The 22,678-nt window shown below is 42.5% G+C and overlaps 1 protein-coding gene across 7 annotated transcripts in view; it reads right to left on the reverse strand.

The window, feature by feature from the left end:
* Positions 1 to 22,678, reverse strand: part of LOC125460344 (hyaluronidase-1-like) — a 66,667-nt gene that overhangs the window by 22,072 nt on the left and 21,917 nt on the right. For 2 of the 7 annotated variants that reach the window (XR_009446487.1, XR_009446486.1), the window contains exon 2: positions 9,120 to 11,535. The exons of 4 other annotated variants lie outside the window; for them this stretch is intronic. The gene's annotated coding sequence lies outside the window, so the exon portion shown is untranslated. Of the gene's footprint in view, positions 1 to 9,119; positions 11,536 to 22,678 lie in introns of those variants that run through there. One more of the 7 variants, XR_007249243.2, reaches the window with a different exon arrangement.

Here is a 22,678-nt window from a genome sequence, read left to right on the forward strand (position 1 = left end):
GACAGGCTGGGCTGGTTTTGGGATGCAGTGGGGCAAGGGGATAAGCTGGGCTGGTTTTGTGATGCAGTGGGGGGAGGGGAAGAACTGGGCTGGTTTAGGGATGCAGTGGGGAAAAGGGAGATTTTGAAGCTCGTGAAGTCCACATTGATACCATTGGGCTGCAGGGTTCCCAAGCAGAATATGAGTTGCTGTTCTTGCAACTTTCGGGTGGCATCATTGTGGCACTGCAGGAGGCCCATGATGGACATGTCGTCTGAGGAATGGGAGGGGGAGTGGAAATGGTTTGCGACTGGGAGGTGCAGTTGTTTATTGCGAACCGAGCGGAGGTGTTCTGCAAAGCGGTCCCCAAGCCTCCGCTTGGTTTCCCCAATGTAGAGGAAGCCACACCGGGTACAATGGACACAGTATACCATATTGGCAGATGTGCAGGTGAACATCTGCTTAATGTGGAAAGTCATCTTGGGGCCTGGGATGGAGGTGAGGCAGGAGGTGTGGGGGCAAGTGTAGCACTTCCTGCGGTTGCAGGGGAAGGTGCCGGGTGTGGTGGGGTTGGAGGGGAGTGTGGAGTGGACAAGGGAGTAGCGGAGAGAGTGGTCTCTCCGGAAGGCAGACAGGGGTGGGGACGGAAAAATGTCTTGGGTGGTGGGGTTGGATTGTAGATGGTGGAACTGTCGGAGGATGATGCGTTGTATCCGGAGATTGGTAGGGTGGTGTGTGAGAACAAGGGGGATCCTCTTTGGGCGGTTGTTGCGGGGGCGGGGTGTGAGGGATGTGTTGTGGGAAATGCGGGAGACGCGGTCAAGGGCGTTCTCGACCACTGTGGGGGGAAAGTTGCGGTCCTTGAAGAACTTGGACATCTGGGATGTGCAGGAGTGGAATGCCTCATCTTGGGAACAGATGCGGTGGAGGCAGAGGAATTGGGAATAGGGGATGGAATTTTTGCAGGAGGGTGGGTGGGAGGAGGTGTATTCTAGGTAGTTGTGGGAGTCAGTGGGCTTGAAATGGACATCAGTTTCTAGCTGGTTATCTGAGATGGAGACTGTGAGGTCCTGACCGGGACAGGAAGGTCAGAATCACATTGGCACACGGGCTGGAGGGGTATTCCAAAGCGGTCGCCCAGTCTGCATTCGGTTTCTCCAATGTACAGTAGGCCACACTGGGTGCAGCAAACACAGTACACAAGACTGGGGGAGGTACAGGTGAAATGTTGCTTCACCTGTTTAGGCCCTGGATGATGAGCAGGGAGGAGGTGAAGGGACAGGTTTTGGGAAGGTGCATGGAAAGTGGGAGCTGTGTTTGTGGTCGAGGAATGGACTAGGGTGTTCCAGAGGGAACGATCCCTGTGAAATACAGATTGATAAACTGGTCTGCTGAAAACTTATCACGGTAGCAGTGCCAAATTTTGTTGACAAAACAAATAATGTCGCAATTGTAATTGACAATATATTTGTAGACAATAACTAACATAAAATAAAGTATAAAATAAAATAAGGACAGCACACAAATAGTTATGTTACATTGCAAATGTGGGTCTCCTTAGTTTACAGGATAGAAGTGAAGGGGCTCCTAGGCTCTGTATTTTGAATTAAAGCATTGTATGTTGTCATACTGAGTTCATTAAATTCTCCATTATTGACATATCATTTGAGTTTTATACAGCATTGAGACCAGACTACCTCATGGTTTATTCATTCTGTATCTAACTTGTGGAACAGTGTTGTTTTTACTCCTTAATTGCAATGTATCTTTACTTCCCTGTGGTTGTGACAAGAGAAGCTGTAATGGGAAGTAAGAATTTTCTAGCAAATGTCATAAAAATTTTCTTCTGCCTTTCAGCAGAATGCATTCAATTGTTTGATTAGGCTATGATGTGGAGGTGCCAGCGTTAGACTGGGGTGGACAATGTCTGAAATTACTCAACACCAGGATGTAGTCCAACAGGTTTAATTGAAAACACAAGCTTTCAGAGTCTTACTCTTTCTTCAGGTATAAGTGAGAGAGGTAGTATCAGAGCCAGAATTTATAAGTATAAGATCAAAGGGTCACACCACTGGTGAGGATGTACTAAACAAACTTAAGATGCTGTTAAATCATTAATCAGTTGGAGGGTTTTCATTGATTAATATATATCTGTAAATCCTTGAATTGCTTTGAAGCCACTGTCCTGAGAGAACTAAAGGTTTCATCAGAGTAAGAGGTGACACTTTAGGTCAGACAATGCATGTTAGGTGTGAGGCCTTGTTTAGAATCTGTTTGTGTTTTGGTTTAGAGTCAGACTGGTTTTATTTCTCACGTAGGAATTTATAAAATGTCACATTGACTGTCTATAAATTGTGTGCTTTTTGAACAAAATGGAATGTATCTGCAAATACAAATTTACCCCACAGATTCATGTGTGCGTGTGCCTGTGCGTGTGTGAGGGAGAGTGACAGTCTCGGCATGTGTAAGAGAGTGTGCTAGAGTGAGTGTGTGTGTGTGGGGGAGAGTGACTGTGTGTGTGTGTAGGGAGAGAGAGAGTGTGTTTATGTGTGTGTGCACACCCATGTACTTGAGAGAGTGTGTCTATGAGTGAGGATCTATGTGAGAATGTGTGTATGAGAGAGAGAGAGAGAGTGTGTGTGTGTGTGTGTATGTGTATGTGTGAGAGAGTGTGTTTGTGTAAGTGCATGTGTGGGGGATGCTGGTGTAGAGTGCGGAAGACATAGTAGTTGAATTCACAGCAAACTACCCAGCCTTCAGAACATTGACCACAACACTATGGAACCCTGTCATGGCAACCTCTGCAAGACATGTCAGATCTTCAACACGGACACTACCATCACACTTGGGAATACCACCCAGCTTATGTATGGCAGATATGCATGTGGCTCGGCCAACATTGTCTATCTTGTACGCTGCAGGCAAGGATGCCACAAGGCGTGGTGTATTGGCGAGACCATGCAGATGCCACAACAGATTAATGGACACTATGCAACAATTGCCAGACAAGAATGTTCCCTCCCAGTGGGTGAACACTTCAGTGGTCAAGGGCATTCAGCCTCGGATATTTGGGTAAATGTCCTCCAAGATGGATTTCAGGATACACAACAATGCACAGACGCTGAGCAGAGGCTAATAGCCAAGTTTGGTACCCATGACGGCGGCCTCAGCCAGGATCTTGGCTTCATGTTGCACTGCAGGTGACCCCTCCACACTATACACTCACACACACGCGCACGTGCATACATAAACACACACTCACTTATGTAAACACACACAGAGATCTTCTCTCATATACACACTGTCTCTCTCACACACACAGATTCTCTCTCATACATAAAATGCCTCTCTCACACACTCACTCACACACACACACACACACTCTCTCGCACCCTCCCCCCACACACACACGTGTGAATCTATGGGGTGAATTTGTATTTGCAGATACATTCCATTTTGTTCAAAAGGCACACAATTTCTAGATAGTTAATGTGGCATTTTATGAATTCCGACTTTTAAAGCCAGTCTGACTCCTAACCAAAACATAACAGCTTCTAAAAAAGACCTCACATTTCTGAAGAAGGGTCTAGGCCCGAAACTTCAGATTTCCTGCTCCTCTGATGCTGCTTGGCCTGCTGTGCTCATACCTTGTAATGTCACACCTAACATGTATTGTCTGACCTAAAATGTCACTGTTTCTTTGCACAGATAAAACCTTTAGTTCTCTCAGGACAGTGGCTTCAAAGCAATTCAGGGATTTACATATACATATTAATCAATGAAAACCTTCCAACTGATTAATGATTTAACAGCATCTTAAGTTTGTTTAGTACATCCTCACCAGTGGTGTGACCCTTTGGTCTTTTACTTATAAATTCTGGCTCTGATACTACCTCTCTCACTAACACCTGAAGAAAGAGCAAGACTCTGAAAGCTTGTGTTTTCAAATAAACCTGTTGGACTACATCCTGGTGTTGCATGATTTCTGAATATGATTACGCTAGAAATACCTTTGGTATGTGCTAGCTAGAAACAATTTCAGTGCTAATTTATGAATGCTTTTAGGTTTGTTCACTCGTTTTTTGGTAGAAGTGGGCTGAAGAGTGGCAGGAAACTGGAAGCTCAGAGTAATTGTTGCAGAAAGAACATTGCCCTGTCTGTGATAATGGGAACTGCAGATGCTGGAGATTCCAAGATAATAAAATGTGAGGCTGGATGAACACAGCAGGCCAAGCAGCAGCTCCTGAGATGCTGCTTGGCCTGCTGTGTTCATCCAGCCTCACATTTTATTGCCTAACTGTGTTTCATTCCCCTAATATAGAGGAAACCTGTTGAGTAATGAAAACAGGATACTGGATTGTGTGCAGTGCAGGTAAATCATTGCCTCACCTGGAAGGTAATCCATCTCTCTGTTTGCCTATCTTCCTCTCTTTCCGGGCTCCACTTCCACCCATCACTTCGTCTGTTACCCTCTGTCTTCCGCGTATACACCACCTTTTCCTGGCTATGATCAGTTCTGAAGAAAGGTCACTAAACCTAAAACACTTGTTTTTTTTGCCACAGATGCTGCCAGACCTGCTGAGTTTCTCTAGCTAGTCCTTTATTTAGATTTCCAGTCTTCACTGCCCTTTGTTTTATCATCAATATTGATAGGTTAAGAGCGTGGGTAGAATGTTGGCAAATGGAGTAGAATGTGGAAAAATGTCAAGTTGCTCATTTTGGAAGGGAGAACAAAAGAACAGAGTATCATTGGAGAAAAACTATAGCTAGCTTGTGATTGGGGTTACTTGTGTACTAAACACAGAAAGCTAGCACACAGATGAAACAAGTGATCACAGAGTCCCTGCTGTGTGGAAGTAGGTTATTTGGCCCACTGAGTCCACACCAACCCTCCAAAGAGCATGGCACTCAGGCCCACCTCCCCACCCTATCCCTGCTTATCCTGTGGTTAATCCACCTAATGTACACATCTTTGGACTGTGGGAAGAAACCACAGAACTTGGAGGAAACCCATGCAGAGATGGGGAGAATGTGCAAACTCCAGAGAGTCACCCAACTGGTAGATTTGGATCTGGGTCTCTGGTGCTATGAGGCAGCAATGCTAATCACTGAGCCACAATGCTGCCCCAGGATGGCTAGCGGAGTGTTGGTCTTATTTCAAAGGAGTTGGAGTATAAGAGAAGGGAAGTCTTACTGCATTTGTATAAGATGCTGATGAGACCACATCTGGAAGACTGTGAACAGTTTTGGTCCTCTTATTTAAGAAAGTACATCATTTTATTGGAGCAGTTCAGAGACGATTCACTAAAATGAATTTCTCCAGTATGGAGAGATTATCACAAGAGCAAAATTGAACAGGTTGGGACTCTACTCATTGGAAATTAGAAGAATAAGAAGTGATCTCATTGAAACATATGGTTTCTTAAAGGGCTTGACAGGGTAAATGTTGAGAGGATGTTTCCCCTCATGGGAGAATCTAGGACTGGAGGGCATAGTGTCAAAATAAAGCAATACCAATTTAAGACTGAAATAAGGAATTTCTTCTCTGAGGGTTGACAGTTTTTTGGAACTCCTTGGCACAGAGAACCATGGGGGCAAAGTCCTTGTACATATTTGAGGCTGAGGTAGCTATATTCATGTTCAGTACGGCAATCAAAGATTATGGGGAAAATACAGGAAAGTGGATGTGAAGAATATCAGATCGGCCATGATCTTAATGAATGGGGAAGTAGGCTCAAGCAGCCAAACTACCAACTCTTGTTCCTATTTCCTACCTTAAAAAGGCATTGGATTCACTTGAGTCTAATTGTAACCTGGATATTAAATTTGGTTAAAACTGTACACAGTGAAGTTCTCAATGGTCTACTAGTATTGGTATGCACTGAAATAATTAATTGCTAATGGAGCAGTAGTGTGTTACTATCATTGTTCTAGGAATAGGGAGGGTAAAAATCACACGGAGCCCTGGCTGCTGAATACTCTATACAGATCCTTTGTGGAGCAGTGCTTATGGAGATCTGGTGAAAATATAATCAAGAATGAGAATGGCTAGCTTCCTTAACTGGCTTGCTGTTACTCACCGCAATGTCTATTTGAGTGAGTGTTCTGACATGGTATCATGCCAGTGTGTGAGAATCATGCTGTAATGATGGTTAAGTACTTCTGGGAAAGAAGTAGAGAAACTGGGCTAAAACACCACATAAAAAGGCCAAATGATCTTTCTATATTCCTTGCTTTCCTTCATGAACATACTGAACATCAGCCATCAAAAATAAACAGTTTTGTGAGAAAAGGACACCAGACAGTTTAGGTCCATAGAAGATCCCATTTCCTCTCTAACCTATCTGGGGTTTGACTTGTTTATAATTGTTTTCTTGATGTAATTTGCCGCATGTTGATGCAGGTGGCCCAAAAGACCACAGAATTGTTAAAACAAATTTTATTCAGTGAATTTCAGGTTTTTGCGCTAGAAGCAAGCCCCATCCATAAAACTGGCCACACATCCACTGTGAATGAATCACCATTGGCAGTTACCACTTGTTTGCAGACCTTTAAAGAGTTTCCAAACAAACAAAGGTTTCCCAAGGTTCCACACTGTGGAGTGATTAGCAAGGTTAGATCACATGGAATTCAGGGAGACCTAGCCATTTGAATACAAAATCGGCTTGAAGAAAGGAGACAGAAACTGGTGGTAGAGGGTTATTTTTTGGACTAGAGGCATGTGACCAGCAGTGTGCCACATGGATTGGTACTGTACCCATTGTCTTTTGTTATTTATATAAATGACTTGAATTTAAATATGGGAGGAATGGTTAGTAAGTTTGCAGATGAATTGGTGGTATATTGGACGGTGAAAGTAATCACAGAGTGCAAAAGGATCTTGATCAGATGGATCAAAGGGTGGTAGATGGAGTTTAACTTAGATAAACGTGAGGCGTTGCATTTTGGCAAGGCAAATGGGGCCAGGACTTATTCATTTAATGATAAGGTCCTGGGAAGTGTCGCCAAACAAAGAGATTTTGGGATGCAGATGCATAGTTGCTCGAATGTGTAGTCACAGACAGACAGTGTAGTGAAGAAGGCATTAGTACACTTGACTTTACTAGAGAGTGCATTGAGTACAAGATCTGGGATGTCATGTTACAATCGTAGAGGACATTGGTTAGGCCCATTTTGGAACACTGCATTCAGTTCTGGCATCCTTGCTATAGGAAATACAACCACTGATCTGGGCAGTTAGGAATTGGCAAAAGAGAAATGCCCTCATGCCATGAATGAATAGAACAATTCGCTAAACTTTAAAGGGTTCAGAAAGGATTTACAAGAACAAGGATGCTGTCATAGTTGGAGCTAATAGGGAGAGGCTAAATTGGCTGGGGCTTTTTCCCCTGGAGTGTCAGACGCTGAGGGATGACCTTATAGAGGTTTATAAAATCATAAAAGGCATGGATAGGGTGAAAAACCAAGGTCTTTTTCTCAGGATAGGGGAGTCCAAAACTAGACAGCAGAGGCATAAGGTGAGTGGGGGACAGATTTAAAAGGGACCTAAGAGTCAATGAATGTTTTCATTCAGTGTGGTGCGCGTATGGAATGAGCTGCCAGAAAAAGTGATGGAGGCTGTACAATTACATTTAAAAGACATCCAGATGGATATATGACTAAGAAGATTTTAGAGGGAAATAGGCTAAATGCTGGCCAGCAGGACTAGATTCATACAGGGCACCTGGTTAGCTTGGGCATGTTGGATAGAAGGATCTGTTTCAGTGCCGTACATCTCTAGGGCTCCGTGCCAATGGTGACCATAAGTAGGGGAAAATGGATTGTTTGTGCTGAAAGCGGCCCATGTGATGACAGGGCCTGAGATGTCAGGGTGGGCAAAAGGCATGGATGAGTTGGACTGAATGGTCTGTTCCCGTGCTGAACAACTCTATCACTTTGAGCACAGGACACTAAGAGATTTTGAACATTTTCAGAAAAATGCTATTCATAGGTTTTGTACTGACACTGCAACTAAAAACATGTTTTATGATATATCCCTTTTTAGTTGCGTTACTAATCTTATTTACAAAGATCTATCTTTAAAGCAAAAATTTATTTTATAGAAAAGTAATATTATAAAACACTGTCCAATTATGTGGACCCCTGGCAGAATCTGAATTCAGGAAATATGCAAGTGAGTTTCTATTTTAAAAAAACTGGAAGGGAAAAGAAAAACTTTCACAGATGTTGCAGTTTGTGTTACTTTGTTAAAATTACTGGTTGTGTCCAAAAACTGATTGCCTGATTTAATAATATGACGTGTCACTTTGCAGCTATAAGTGCTATGGCCAGTGCCACACGTGGGAACATTTCAACAATTAAAAGAATTTATTTTATTGTTGCCTGAACAACAAATAGGACATGTTCAAAAGGGTATCCAAACAGTTGTTGAATATTTATGTTTCTTTTTTCAAGTTGTTAAAAAGAATTGAACAGTTAAATAAATATTTGAAGTAATAAAAGAAGTCATAAGTCTGAGAAGTGTGTTGTTGGTCCTTGTGTAGCATCAGCATTAATAATGTGTGATTTGGAGCCCCAATACAATATCTGCTTGGAATTCCTGAGCAGAATATCCATCACACAACTTTGAAGTTCTGACCTGGACTGGGCATTTTAATTCTATGGAGGTAACATATTAAAAAACATGTTTCTCCAAACATACAGCAGAAACACATTCTTTTGATAAAAATGTAACAAAGAATTGTCCTTCTGGAACTAGACTTAAAGGAGAACGGAGCTTTATGAAGACGAAGCACATGTATAACACTGCACTTAAGGAACAGTGTTTCCTCTGGTTTACACGATTTGAATGAAGGCTGTTCATTTTTACGCTGATGTTTTAAAAGTACAAAATTACTGTAATGTTAGAACCTTATCTGAACAAGACATTTGTAGTAAATTTAAAGCGGCTTGTTGTTGCTAAGGGAGACTTCAGGAGTTGAGCTGAAGATGCTGCTTCTACTCTGATAGCAAGTGCATAATTCAGAACTGCAAGCTCAAAAATATGCCTGTCAAAATGAAATGTGTCCAATCAGAAGAAAGACATGGTGTAAAATACAAGTGAAAGGAAAGAAACCAAGAAAAAACACTCTGAAAAATGATCATGTAAACCATATACTTTTGTACATTCATCAACTGAGATAGAATTTTCTCAAAACAGTGAACAGTTATTGAGTACATTATTGTTTAATGAGATATTTTGAATAGCATGTCTTGAATTTCCAGGGAGCTGGTTTCACATGTACGATGGACATGTTATTCCAGGAATAGGCCATGTAACAATGCCACCTGCACACGAAGATACATTCCAGGTTAAAACACATTTTGATGGCTGGTATTTCTATCATTCTTTAACAAACTGACATTAATTTAGCAGTAACATAGTTGTCAGTCTGAAATATTAACTGAGGCAACCATCCAACTATAAAGACTACTAACAACCAGTTCTCAAGGTTCTTACGAAGGAGGTGGAATCTCTGGTCAAGAGGAAGAAGGTGGCTTATGTTAGGATGAGATGTGAAGGCTCAGTTAGGGCACTTGAGGGCTACGAGGTAGCCAGGAAAGACCTAAAGAGAGAGCTCAGAAGAGCCAGGAGGAGACATGAGAAGTTGTTGGCGGATAGGATCAGGGTAAACCCTAAGGCTTTCTATAGGTATTTAAGGAATAAAAGAATGACGAAAGTAAGATTAGGGCCAATCAAGGATAGTCGTGATAAGTTGTGTGTGGAGTCAGATGAGATAGGGGAAGCGCGAAATGAATATTTTTCAATAGTATTCACTCTAGAAAACGACAATGTTGTTGAGGAGAATACTGAGATACAGGCTACTAGACTAGGTGGGATGGAGGTTCACAAGGAAGAGGTATTAGAAATCCTTCAGAGGGTGAAGATAGATAAGTCTCCTGGGCCGGATGGGATTTATCCTCGGATCCTCTGGGAAGCCAGGGAGGAGATTGCTGAGCCTTTGGCATTGATCTTTAACTCGTCATTGTCTTCAGGAATAGTGCCAGATGACTGGAGGATAGCAAATGTGGTTCCCCTGTTCAAGAAGAGGAGTAGAGACAACCCTGGTAATTACAGACCAGTGAGCCTTACCTCAGTTGTTGGTAAAGTGTTGGAAAAGGTTATAAGGGATAGGATTTATAATCATCTAGAAAAGAATAAATTGATCAGGGATAGAGAGCATGGTTTTGTGAAGGGTAGGTCATGCCTCACAAACCTTATTGAGTTCTCTGAGAAGGTGACCAGACAGGTAGATGAGAGTAAACCGGTTGATGTGGTGTATATGGATTTCAGCAAGGCGCTCGATAAGGTTCCCCACAGTGGGCTAATGTACAAAATGCGGAGGAATGGAATTGTGGGAGATATAGCAGTTTGGATCAGAAATTGGCTTGCTGAAAGAAGACAGAGGGTGGTAGTTGATGGGAAATGTTCATCCTGGAGACCAGTTACTAGTGGTGTACCACAAGGGTCGGTGTTGGGTCCACTGCTGTTTGTCATTTTTATAAATGACCTGGATGAGGGCGTAGAAGGATAGGTTAGTAAACTTGCAGACGACACAAAGATTGGTGAAGTTGTGGATAGTGACGAAGGATGCTGTAGATTGCAGAGAGACATAGATAAGCTGCAGAGCTGGGCTGAGAGGTGGCAAATGGAGTTTAATGCAGACAAGTGTGAGGTGATGCACTTTGGTAGGAGTAACCAGAAGGCAAAGTACAGGGCTAATGGTAAGATTCTTAGTAGTGTAGATGAGCAGAGAGATCTCGGTGTCCATGTACACAGATCCTTGAAAGTTGCCACCCAGGTTGACAGGGATGTTAAGAAGGCATACAGTTTTTTAGCTTTTATTAATAGAGGGATCGAGTTCTGAAACCAAGAGATTATGGTGAAGCTGTACAAAACTCTGGTGCGGCCGCACTTGGATTATTGCGTACAGTTCTGGTCACCGCATTATAAGAAGGATGTGGAAGCTTTGGAAAGGGTGCAGAGGAGATTTACTAGGATGTTGCCTGGTATGGAGAGAAGGTCTTACGAGGAAAGGCTGAGAGACTTGAGGCTGTTTTCATTAGAGAGAAGAAGGTTGAGAGGTGACTTAATAGAAATATATCATATAATCAGAGGGTTAGATAGGGTGGATACGGAGAGCCTTTTTCCTAGGATGGTGACGGCGAGCACGAGGGGGCATAGCTTTAAATTGAGGGGTGAAAGATATAGGACAGATGTCAGAGGTAGTTTCTTTACTCAGAGAGTAGAAAGGGAATGGAACACTTTGCCTGCAACAGCAGTAGATTCGCCAACTTTAGGTACATTTAAGTCGACATTGGATAAGCATATGGACGTACATGGAATAGTGTAGGTTAGATGGGCTTCAGATCGGTATGACAGGTCGGCACAACATCGAGGGCCGAAGGGCCTGCACTGTAATGTTCTATGTATGTTCTTCTTTTAGTTTCTTTCCCACTGCATTTCAGTTGGCAGCAGCTGACTCAACAACAGTTGTCAAATAGCTTCCTTCATACCTGTAGAACACAGTTTTATCGTTACAATTCCTTCTTCATCCAGAAGACAGGAAGTCCTTTGACATCTCTATAGGGGGTCTCCAACAGGCTCTGTGTGGTGTTTCCTTTCTGCTGAAATGGTCTGTAGTGGTCTGGTGATGAATGGGAATGACAAGGTAATTGGGTTAACTGTGAGGGTGGAAGTGGAGGTGGGTGTGGGGGTGAAACATCTAACTGTGGAGGGGTTGACAAGTAAGACGCAGGAGCCTGATGTTGTCCAGGTTGTGGAGAGAATGTGGCAAAGGAACTGGAGGGAGAAGTTACTGACCCATTTGACAGGGAAGATGAGACTGGATGAGATGGTGGGTGAGGACTGAGTTTACATGTTTGAGCAGAGGCAGAAATTAGAGGGGTAGATATTTGTAAAGGGGGAATAGGTGGTGAAACAAGGGGAGGTTTAGGAGTTGGGTGTGGGGTCTGTAAACGTAAATGAGCTGATGAGGAATTCGGAGATTTAGAGTGCGTAGTCATACCTGAACATACATAACTTGAACAACCTAAACCTGTCCTTAATGATTTAGAGGGACTGGAATTAGATGACCGTGGCATCGTAGAACCCACAGACAACTTTTCCAGGAATTCCATGTGCATGAATGTGGTCATCGACCCCGCATTCTGGACTGGATTTGATAACACATATCCCAAATGGGAATAGAAATGTTGTTTATCATGAGTACTGAGATATAGCGTGTTGAACCCACGATGTTTGGCATAGGTTTCTGTGGCTTCCATTAACTTTCTACCATAACCTTTGCCCCGGAATTCCTTAGCAACAACAACTGTCTCCACAAATAATCCTGTGGGTTTGCCAACTACATAAGAGAGCCTGCTGTGACCCAACAGTTGTCCTTTGGTTTCGTTCCTAGGATTGTCTACATTCTTCACAGTCCTTATCAACACGAGGCAAACTGGAAAACAATGGGAGGATTTCTGGAGTGAATGAATCCGAGATGCTTTGCTCCTCTTCCATTCTTCATTGATGAGGTCAGCACAGGCCTCCACAAACTCTGGACAGTGATGCAGAGGAACTGCTCTCAAATCTTCAGCAATAATCTTCTCACACTAACAGCAATGAAATGTTAGAGTTCAAGTGAGTGACCAATGTGCTAATATTAATGTGCTTACAAAAAGAATGTTCATTTTTGGGTAAAGACAGCAGATCTCACTTAAATACCATAAACCAGATTACTCATTCTGTAAGCAATATAAAAATAAAGTATCTCTACTGTTTGAATGTACAATTTTTCTCTCACAATACAATTAGGTCCTGTCACATCATGAAAAGCCTTCATTGCAGCAGACATCACCTTCATCTGGTCACATTGAGACTTGTTTTTAATATATACTAGGTAATCACCATTGTGCATGGGCAGACAAGGTCCAGACAATATTATAAAGTTTTGTTCTGACGTTGGAAAATGTCATGACAGTAACTAAAAATATCAGGCAATGTTAAGCGGTCAGTGTAATTGGTGATTGAAGATGAAAAATTAAAAATAATGTACAACAACATATAATATAACACAGTGTACAGCTGGATGAACACAGCAGGCCAAGCAGCGTCAGAGGAGCAGGAAAGCTGATGTTTCAGGTTGAGACCCTTCTTCAGAAATGGAGTGGGGAAGGGGATTCTGAAATAAATAGGGAGAGAGGGGGAGTGGAAAGAAGATGGATAAAGGAGAAGATAGGTGGAGAGGAGACAGACAGGTCAAAGAGGCGGGGTTGGAGCCAGTAAAGGTGAATGTAGGTGGGGAATTAGGGAGGGGATAGATCAGTCCAGGAAGACGGACAGGTCAAGGAGGTGGGATGAGGTTAGTGGGTAGGAGATCGGGGCGGGAGGGATATTTTGGGGAGGTGGTGATGTGCTGGGCTGGCTTTGGGATGCGGACGGGAGAGGAGAGATTTTGAAGCTTGTGAAGTCCACATTGATACCCTTGGGCTGCAGGGTTCCCGAGCTAAATAGGAGATGCTGTTCCTGCAGCTTTCGGGTGGCATCATTGTGGCAATGCAGGAGGTCCAGGATGGACATATCATCCAACGAGTGGGAGGAGGAGTTGAAATGGTTCGTGACTAGGAGGTGTAGTTGTACGTTGCGAACTGAGCATAGGTGTTCCGCAAAGCTGTCCCCAAGCCTCCCCAAAGCTTGGTTTCCCCGTTGTAGAGGAGGCTACAACGGCAACAGCGGATGCAGTGTACCGCATTAGCAGATGTGCAGGTGAACATCTGTTTAATGTGGAAGGTCTTCTTAGGGCCTGGGATGGGGTTGAGGGGGAGGTGTAGAGACAGGTGTAGCACTTGTTCCGGTTGCAAGGAAAAGTGCCAGCTGAGGTAGGGCTGGAGGGGAGTGTGGAGCGGACAAGGGAGTCACAGAGACAGTGATCCCTCCAGAAAGCAGATAAGGGTGGGGATGGAAGAATGTCTTTGGTAGTGGTGTCAGATTGCAGATGGCAGAAGTATCGCAGGATGATGTGCGGGGTTTGGAGGTTGATGGGGTGGTACGTGAGGACGAAGGGAATTCTGTTTTGATTGTTATTGCGGGTAGGGGCTGTGAGGCATGTGTGGCGGGAAATGCGAGAGACATGGTCGGGGGCATTTTCGACCACTGTGGACGGGAAGGTGCGGTCCCTGAAAAGCAAGGACATCTGGAATGTCTGGGAGTGGAATGCCACATCTTGGGAGCAGATGTGGTGGAGGCAAAGGAATTGGGAATAGGGGATAACATTTCTGCAGAAAGGTGCATCAGAGGAGATGTATTCTAGGCAGCTGTGGGATTCAGTAGGCTTGAAATGGATATCAGTTTCCTGGTGGATGCCAGAGACGGAGATAGAGGTGTCCAGGAAAGAGCGGGGTATCAGAGATGGTCCAGGTGAACTTAAGTTTGGGGTGAAATGTGTTAGTGAAGTGAATAAACTGTTCCAGCTCCTCTTGGGAGCACGAGGCGGCGCTGATATTTGCAGAACACCTATGCTCAGTTTGCCACAAAAAACTACACCTCCCAGTCGTGAACCATTTCAACTCCCCCTTCCACTCCTTGGATGACACGTCCATCGTGGGGCCTCCTGAATTGCCACAATGATGTCAGCTGAAAGCTGCAGGAACAGCTTCTCATATTTCGCTTGGGAACCCTGCAGGGCAATGGTATCAATGTGGATTCCCTCCCCAAAAGCATCCCAAAACCAGCCCAGCTGGTCCCCACCTCCCTAACCATTCCTCCCACATCGACCCCCACCCGCATCTCCAACCCACTAACCTCATCCCACCTCCTTGACCTACCTATCCCACTCCCCCCCCAACTCCCCAACTATATTCACCTATACTGGCTCCAACCCCGCCTCTTTGGCCTGTCTGTCTCCTCTCCACCTATCTTCTCCTTTATCCTTCTTCTATCCACTTCCCCCACTCTCCCTATTTATTTCAGAATCCCCTTCTCCTCCCCCTATTTCTGAAGGGTCTCGACCTGAAACATCAGCTTTCCTGCTCCTCTGATGCTGCTTGGCCTGCGGTGTTCATCCAGCTCTACAATGTGTTAGCTCAGATTCTTCAGCATCCGCTGTTCCTACTATCTCTATAACAAAATATATATTTTTTTCAGTCCCAACAAGAAAACACAACCAAGACTAACACAGACCACATGTATTACTAGACCCGACAACAACAACAAAATGTTACTCATGAGCAGTGCAAACAACTAAGCAGACAACATTTAATTGATATCGCACCAGCTATGCAGAACCAATAAAATTCTACTGCTTGGTCATGATTAATAAACACAGAAAAGAGTACAATGATACACTAAAGAATTATGCAAACTGATCAGTGGGCAGCAGAATATTAATAACAAATGAAAGAAATATGAATGATGAATGATAAAAACCTGCCAGCTGCAATACATTAATGAAGTGAAAAGGGCTGGTGCTGGATTTGCAGTAATAATAAGAAGAAATTAAGTGGATTAAACCAAAGATGAAAGGATATTTTGAACAGCCGATCTGAAGAACAAAACAGGACAGAAAGGAGCTTAAAAATGGTTTTTTTGTTAATGCTGTTGACGGAGAGGGAGGAAGAGTAAGTGGAACAGATGTGAGGGTGCCTACAGCTGAAGACAGAGGGACGATGACTGTGGTAAAGGAGAGATAGAGACAAAACAGGTGCCAATGAAGGTGTGAAAAAGAAAATATTGACCTGTTCTCTCCACTGTACCATAGATGCTGCTAGACCTTCCGAGGTTTTCTAGCATGTTGTTTTAATTTCAGATTTTCAACATCCACAGAGTTTTCTTTTTATTTTAAAAAGCCATGTGGGCAAGCCCGTGGTTAGTATATTAAATGGAAGGGTAGCAATGTGTCCAGAACTGGGCGGCCTAAACCAAAATACAGAGTAGATGAGAAAATAAAAGAAAGCTGTGAAATATAAGAACATGATTGGTGGACATGTATTGAAAAACAACGGCTCTCAAAACATTGAGGTGCAAGCTTGGCATAAGAAGGGTATGTAAGGTTTGGTTTATAAAGAAAGGCTGGATAGGGTGGGACTTTGTTCACTGGAGCGTAGGAAGTTGAGAGATGGCCTTACAGAAGTTTATAAAATAATGAGAGATATAGATAGAGTTAATGGTAGTTGTCTTTTCCTGAGTATGGGGGAGTTTCAAGCCTAGGGGGCACATTTATAAGTGAGAGGGGAGACATTTTAAAAAAAGAGAGGCATATTTTTTACACAGGGGGTGTTTCGTGTGTGGAATGAACTTCCTCAGGAAGTGGCAGATGTGGGGAAAAATACAAAGTTTAAAAGATATTTCGATAGACATGTGAATAGGAATGATTTGGAGGGACATGGGCCAGGAGGCAGCAGATGGGACTAGTTTAGTTTAGGATAATGCTCGGCATGGACTGGTTGGACCACAGGGTCCGCTTCTGTGTTGAATGACTCTACGACTAACAGGAAATGGCAATGATCAAAGATGAAGTAGTGTGATTCCTCAATGCAAGCTATTACCATTAAGTCTTGTGGTCAATCCACTGCAGTCATCATCCCCTCCCTGAGAATTCCATTGTGTTTGCTTACCTGTTTCTGCAGGACTCACTGCTGATCATCTGGGTAGGTCTCATTGTAATACTAGCACCAGCCACCAGTTCTAGGTGGCATTGCTGGCACTGACGAGTTACTGGCCTCTGATGAGAGGCAACTTTTATGTGGTAGGCTATTGAAAAGCTGCAATTAAGTGATCATGGTGTGGCAGTGAGCCCCATCGCAGGAATTCCATTGTAGTTAGGAATTTTGTTCCATCAGAAACACAGAGCAATCTGGTTGACGGGTTGCCACAAAATTTCTTAGGAAAGGATGAGTTCCCTGCCATTTAAATTCCATCCTACTACCACTGTTTTGTTCTCCTTACTCTGTAGGATAGTTCTGACAAAAGCGCAACAATGGTTCTCTAGAATAATTCCTGGAAGTAGGAGATTATTCAAAGAGGAGAGATTGAGTAGATTGGGAGATAGTAAGAACTGCCGATGCTGGAGTCAGAGATAACACAGTGTGCAGCTGGAGGAACACAGGCAGCATCAGAGGTGCAGGAAAGTTGACGTTTTGGGTTGGGACCCTTGTCCCGACCCAAAACATCAATTTTCCTGCTCTTCTGATGCTGCCTGGCCTGCTGTGTTCCTCCAGCTCCACACCAAGTAGAGTGGGTTGTGTTTGGTAGAGTTTAAAAAAAGTGACAAGTGATCCCACTGAAACATTATGGTGATACAGAGATGATATTCCCTAAAAGGCCAAAGTCTCAGAATAAGGATTGGCTTTTCATAATGGAGATGAAGAAAAATTTCTTCACTCTAAGAGATATGGAATAATGGAATTCTCCTCCACTCCACTGAACTGTGCGTACTTGTTTGTTGAGTGTATTTAAGACAGAAGTCAGCAAATATTTGGATACCCGGTAAATTAAGGGATATAGTGGTAATACAAGCAGAACAAGTGGAGGTAGATTGGCAATGAGAAATAAGATTCAAAGAACTAAATGGTTTCCTCCTGTTTCAAACATTACACACTAAATTATATTCATTTACAGCTTTAACAAAGTAAAACTTCACAAGGCATTTTAGTACAAAAAAAGGGCTTGAACAATTAAATGAATTGGCCACATGCTACAAAGGTATTAAGGGATATGTTGATCACATGCACAGAAAGTTACTTGTCTTGTAAAAGTCTACAGATTTTACTGTTAAAATGTAAACTGAAATGGACGTTGTATTGCTAGATATGAACCAAGAGTTTTGTAACTTGAAAATCAAGTGTTGCAAATTTTTGAGTTGTGCAATACAATGTTGCCTTTGAAGCACTGAAGAACACAATTTGAGAATGAATTAGGCAAATGCTTAACTCTGAATGGCACAGAGTGTTAAAAGTTTAAGTGTCAGGGCAAGAGAGAAAAACATCCAGAGTTTCAAACAGAAAGCATCCAACTCTCCCTCTCTCGATAGGAAAAGGCAGAAAGTTTAAAAGAAAGAATTCTAATACAAAAGAACTGGATCCATGTGGTCAAATATCAAATCAAAGAACAACCATCGCTGTGCAGAAAACAGCATATTATCGCTGCTAAAAATTAAAAAATAAAGACTGAGAGAGATTATTAAACCCCACTCTTGAAATCTGGATTCCTGAACTTCTGAATTTTGGTTATCCTGTCAATATTCTTTTTCCACTGATAGTTCCTGTGGTAAACTTTAGTTTGTTTTTTAACTGTGAATGAGTGTGTGTATATGTCCAGTTTTTGAAGAGGTATGCTTACACAGTAGTAGATTAGAAATCTTTCTTTTCTCATTCTCTCTTTCATTAAATTTAACTGTGTTACAATAAATAATTGCTTCTGTCCACTGACAAAAAATGGTGTGAATGTTTTTTGTCCTGAACAAAACAGGCAGTCAGGCTAACTGGTAACGTTGGTGGCTCCTACTCATTGATTACAGCTCTGCTGTCAACACTGTAATTCCAACCAAACAAATCTCCAAACTCCTAGACCTAGGTCTCTGCTCCATTCTCTGCAACTGCATCCTCAACTTCCTGACCCACAGACCGCAATCAGTAGAAATAGGCCACAGGTCCATGACAATGCTCAACACTGGTGCCCCACAAGGCTGTGTACTCACCGTCTCGTTACATTCCCTGTACACTCACAACTGTGTGGCCAAATTTTGTCCTAACTCCACCTGTAAGTTCGCTGATGGCACCACCAATGTAGGCTGGATCGCGAACAATGAGAAGACAAAATACAGACAGAGTGCTTGGTGCCATGGTGTCAAGATAACAATCGCGTTCTTGATATCAGCAAAATGAAAGAGCTGGTCATTGACTTCAGGAAGCAAAGTGGAGGGCATGTCCCTGTCTACATCAATGGAGCTGAGGTGAGGATAATGGACAGCGTCAAGTCCCTAGGAGGGACGATCACCAATAATCTGTCCTGGTCCACTCATATTGATGCGACAGTCAAGAAAGCACAACAATGCCTCTGCTTCTTCTGGAGGCTAAGGAAATTTGGCATGTCCATAAAGACTCTTACCAATTTTTATAGATGCACCACAGAAATCATTCTTTCTGGACACATCCTGGCTTGGTATGGCAACTACTCTGCCCAGGGATGTAAGAAATTACAGAGAGTTGTGAACACAGCCCAGTCCATCACGCAAACCAACTTTCCATCCATTGACTCCATCCGTACTTCTTGCTGAATCGGAAAGGCAGCCAACATAATTGGTTATAATCTCTTCCAACCTCTTCTGTTGGGCAGAAGATACAAAAGCTTAAACACCCATACCAACAGATTCAAGAACAACTTCTTCTCTGCTGTTATTAGGCTTCTGAATGGACCTCTCAAATTTCAAATTTAATGTTGACCTTGCTCTTTGTGCACCTTCACTATAGCTGTAACATTGTATTCCTCACTCTGTTCTATTACCCCTATACAACTTGTCATACGGCATGCGTTCCTTCTTCAGGCAGGGTATTGAGTACAAGAGTTGGCAGGTCATGTTACAGTTGTATAAGACTTTGGTTCGGCCACATTTAGAGTACAGTTCTAGTCGTCACATTACCAAAAGGATGTGGATGCTTTGGACAGGGTGCAGAGGAGGTTCACCAGGATGTTGCCAGGTATGGAGGGTGCTAACAATGAAGAAAGGTTGAGTAGATTAGGATTATTTTCATTAGAAAGACAGAGATTGAGGGGGGACCTGATTGAGATCTACAAAATCATGAGGGGTACAGGCAAGGTGGATAGCAAGAAGCTTTTTCTCAGAGTGGGGGACTCAATTACTAGGGGTCATGAGTTTGAAGTGAGAGGAGGAAAGTTTAAGGGAGATATGCATGGCAAGTTCTTTACGCAGAGGGTGGTGGGTGCCTGGAGCGCATTGCCAGCGGAGGTGGTAGACGCAGACACGATAGTGTCTTTTAAGATGTATCTGGACAGGTACATGGATGGGCAGGGAGCAAAGGGATACAGGCCCTTAGAAAATAGATGATAGGCTGAGACAGAGGATCTTGATCAGCGCAGGCTTGGAGGGCCGAAGGGCCTGTTCCTGTGCTGTAATTTTCTTTGTTCTTTGTATGGTATGATCTGCCTGTACTGCACAAAAAAAAAAAGCTTTTCACTGACTTAATTTCATGAAACAATAATTAACCAAACCAAATCAAATAATTAGGATTTTATACCTTTTGGGATGGCTAGTGGAAAACCAGAGCATGATTAACCTTTCCAGTTAAGTCATAAGTCTATTAGTAACTGGAAGTCATGCAGGAAGAGGAGAAACTCAATTTTGCCCTGATTCATAACCCGACCCAAGTATCATGTAACACTAAAAGACTTTCACTGCAGAAAATTGCAGCCATTGTCTCATTCAATTAGTTTCTGTTCCACTATAATGCCACTCACTAATGTTCTAATGTAGAAGCGTTGAATTGACATGTATCCCAGCTTGATCCAAATGGAAAGACAAATGCCATAAACAGTGGCAGCTGGGTTAATCATTTTCTCCCCATTCACTCGAGGATTACTTTGAAATGCAAGTCATTCTTTCACTAAGAAATTGGAGGAAGACCCAAGTCTACAACTTGTAGTGTCTTTCAAAATAGAAAAACCTCTGCACTAAGAGGGGTGTGTTTCTGATATTGATTGTGGTGTTTTGGAGCACCTGGCTTGTAAACATTGATATTTACTAAGTTTTTAATTGCTCAATTTGCTTTGTTCAGACACAAGCCAAAGCCATGAAGATTCTGAGAAAAATTTACAATGACTCCTGGCTATTTTTCAGATCCTTAATCAATATATAAAGCACAGAAATGTTACATGCCTAACATTAGATTCTACTAAAATCCTAATGACAACAAAGTTATGCTAGTCCCCTATTACACTACACTGGTGCATTCTCTGTTATCTTCATATGGATTCATAACTGTGCAGATTTAATCATTGCATGAATGATCAATGTACTTGGGATCAAGCCCGTATATGCAATTCTACAAAAATATGTTTGAAACTGAAAATGAGTTCTGACTGTACAGAGAAACAAAAGCATATCTATATGCACGAGCATCACAGGCAAAAGCATTGGTTTTAGTATGGCCATCTCTTATCTCTGCTTACATCGTGACGAAGTACGTACAAGTGAAGAAGTTATGAAGAAAACAATAATTCCATTAATAATTCAATGTGAAACAAAATTTAATAGTTAATCAGAGCAGTTAATCTCGAAGTGGGTTAGGGTAGTTGGAATGGAGGAAAGAGAGAGGCTGGTGGCAGTTTATCCTCATCTGTATTTACTTCCCTAAAATATACTAGACCGATTTTAAGAACACAATGATTCTCATAACTTAGAAAGATACATCTGAATATATATTTGAACTTGTGACAGCATTCAACTTAACAAGTGGCGAAATGCCACTCTGAAAGGAAATGTTATCCTAGCAATAAATTGTAGAAATCAGTTTAAAAGAAAACTGTTCCATAACTGATTTTTTTTTACAACAGGGAAGGGGTTTTGACAAAAACCAATCAGCAGGAAGTGACTAAACTTTCTGTGACAGTTACACTAAGAATATTTCCGAGCAATTCCCCTTTTCAACTATATAAGATTGGCAGATAAAACACATGCAAATGACACTTTTTGTTTGCCATTGTTAAGGTTTATATCTTGACAAGTAAATTACCAGTCAGGAAGATATTTTCTTCATTCACAAAGCTGTTGTGTTGTACTTTATAATGCCTTTTAAAATGTTTGTGTTTCAGTTGATAGAAAACTGCAACATTTAATGACTGAATCCCACTCACTATTGTTACAATTTCTAAATCAAAATTACTCAGGCATATGATTATTTTAGTTGTAAGTCACACGACATCAGGTAATAGTCCAAAAGGGTTATTTGAAATTACAAACTTTAGGAGCTCAGTCCCTGAATCAGCTGCAGTGTGAGAGAGCACACAGACACAGCATTTATAAGAAGACAGAGCAAAAAATTTAAAAAGTGGAGTGTCGAATAGTAAGTCCCTGCAGGTGATCAAAAATATCAGATGGTGTGCGTGTCAACAGCCAAATGACAACTTCCTCATAAGATAGACACAGGCTATGACTGACAGAGTACCCTTCATCATCCAGTACTTCTCTGGAGCAGAGAGACTACACCATGTTCTTCGCAGCCTTTTACATGTCATTGATGATAATGAGAATCTTGCCAAGATCATCCCTATGCCTGTACTTCTCACCTTCAAACAACCTCCAAGCCTTAAACGGACCACTGTTCGCAGCAAACTACCCAGACTTCAGGATAACACTGAACTCAACACCACACAACCCTGTCACAGCAACCTTTACAAGACATGTCAGATCATCAGCACGGATATTATCACTACACATGGGAACACCATCCACCATGTACACGGCAGATACTCGTAACTCAGCAAATGTTGTTTGTCTTATATGCTGCAAGCAAGAATGCCTCGAGGCATGGTATATCGGTGAGATCATACAGAGTCTGACAACATATGAATGGACACCGCGCAACAATCGCCAGACAGGGCCAACCCCTTCCAATCGGGGGACACTTCAACACTGAAGGACAT

This window comes from Stegostoma tigrinum, chromosome 11 (assembly GCF_030684315.1).
Source record: "Stegostoma tigrinum isolate sSteTig4 chromosome 11, sSteTig4.hap1, whole genome shotgun sequence".
NCBI lineage: Eukaryota > Metazoa > Chordata > Chondrichthyes > Orectolobiformes > Stegostomatidae > Stegostoma > Stegostoma tigrinum.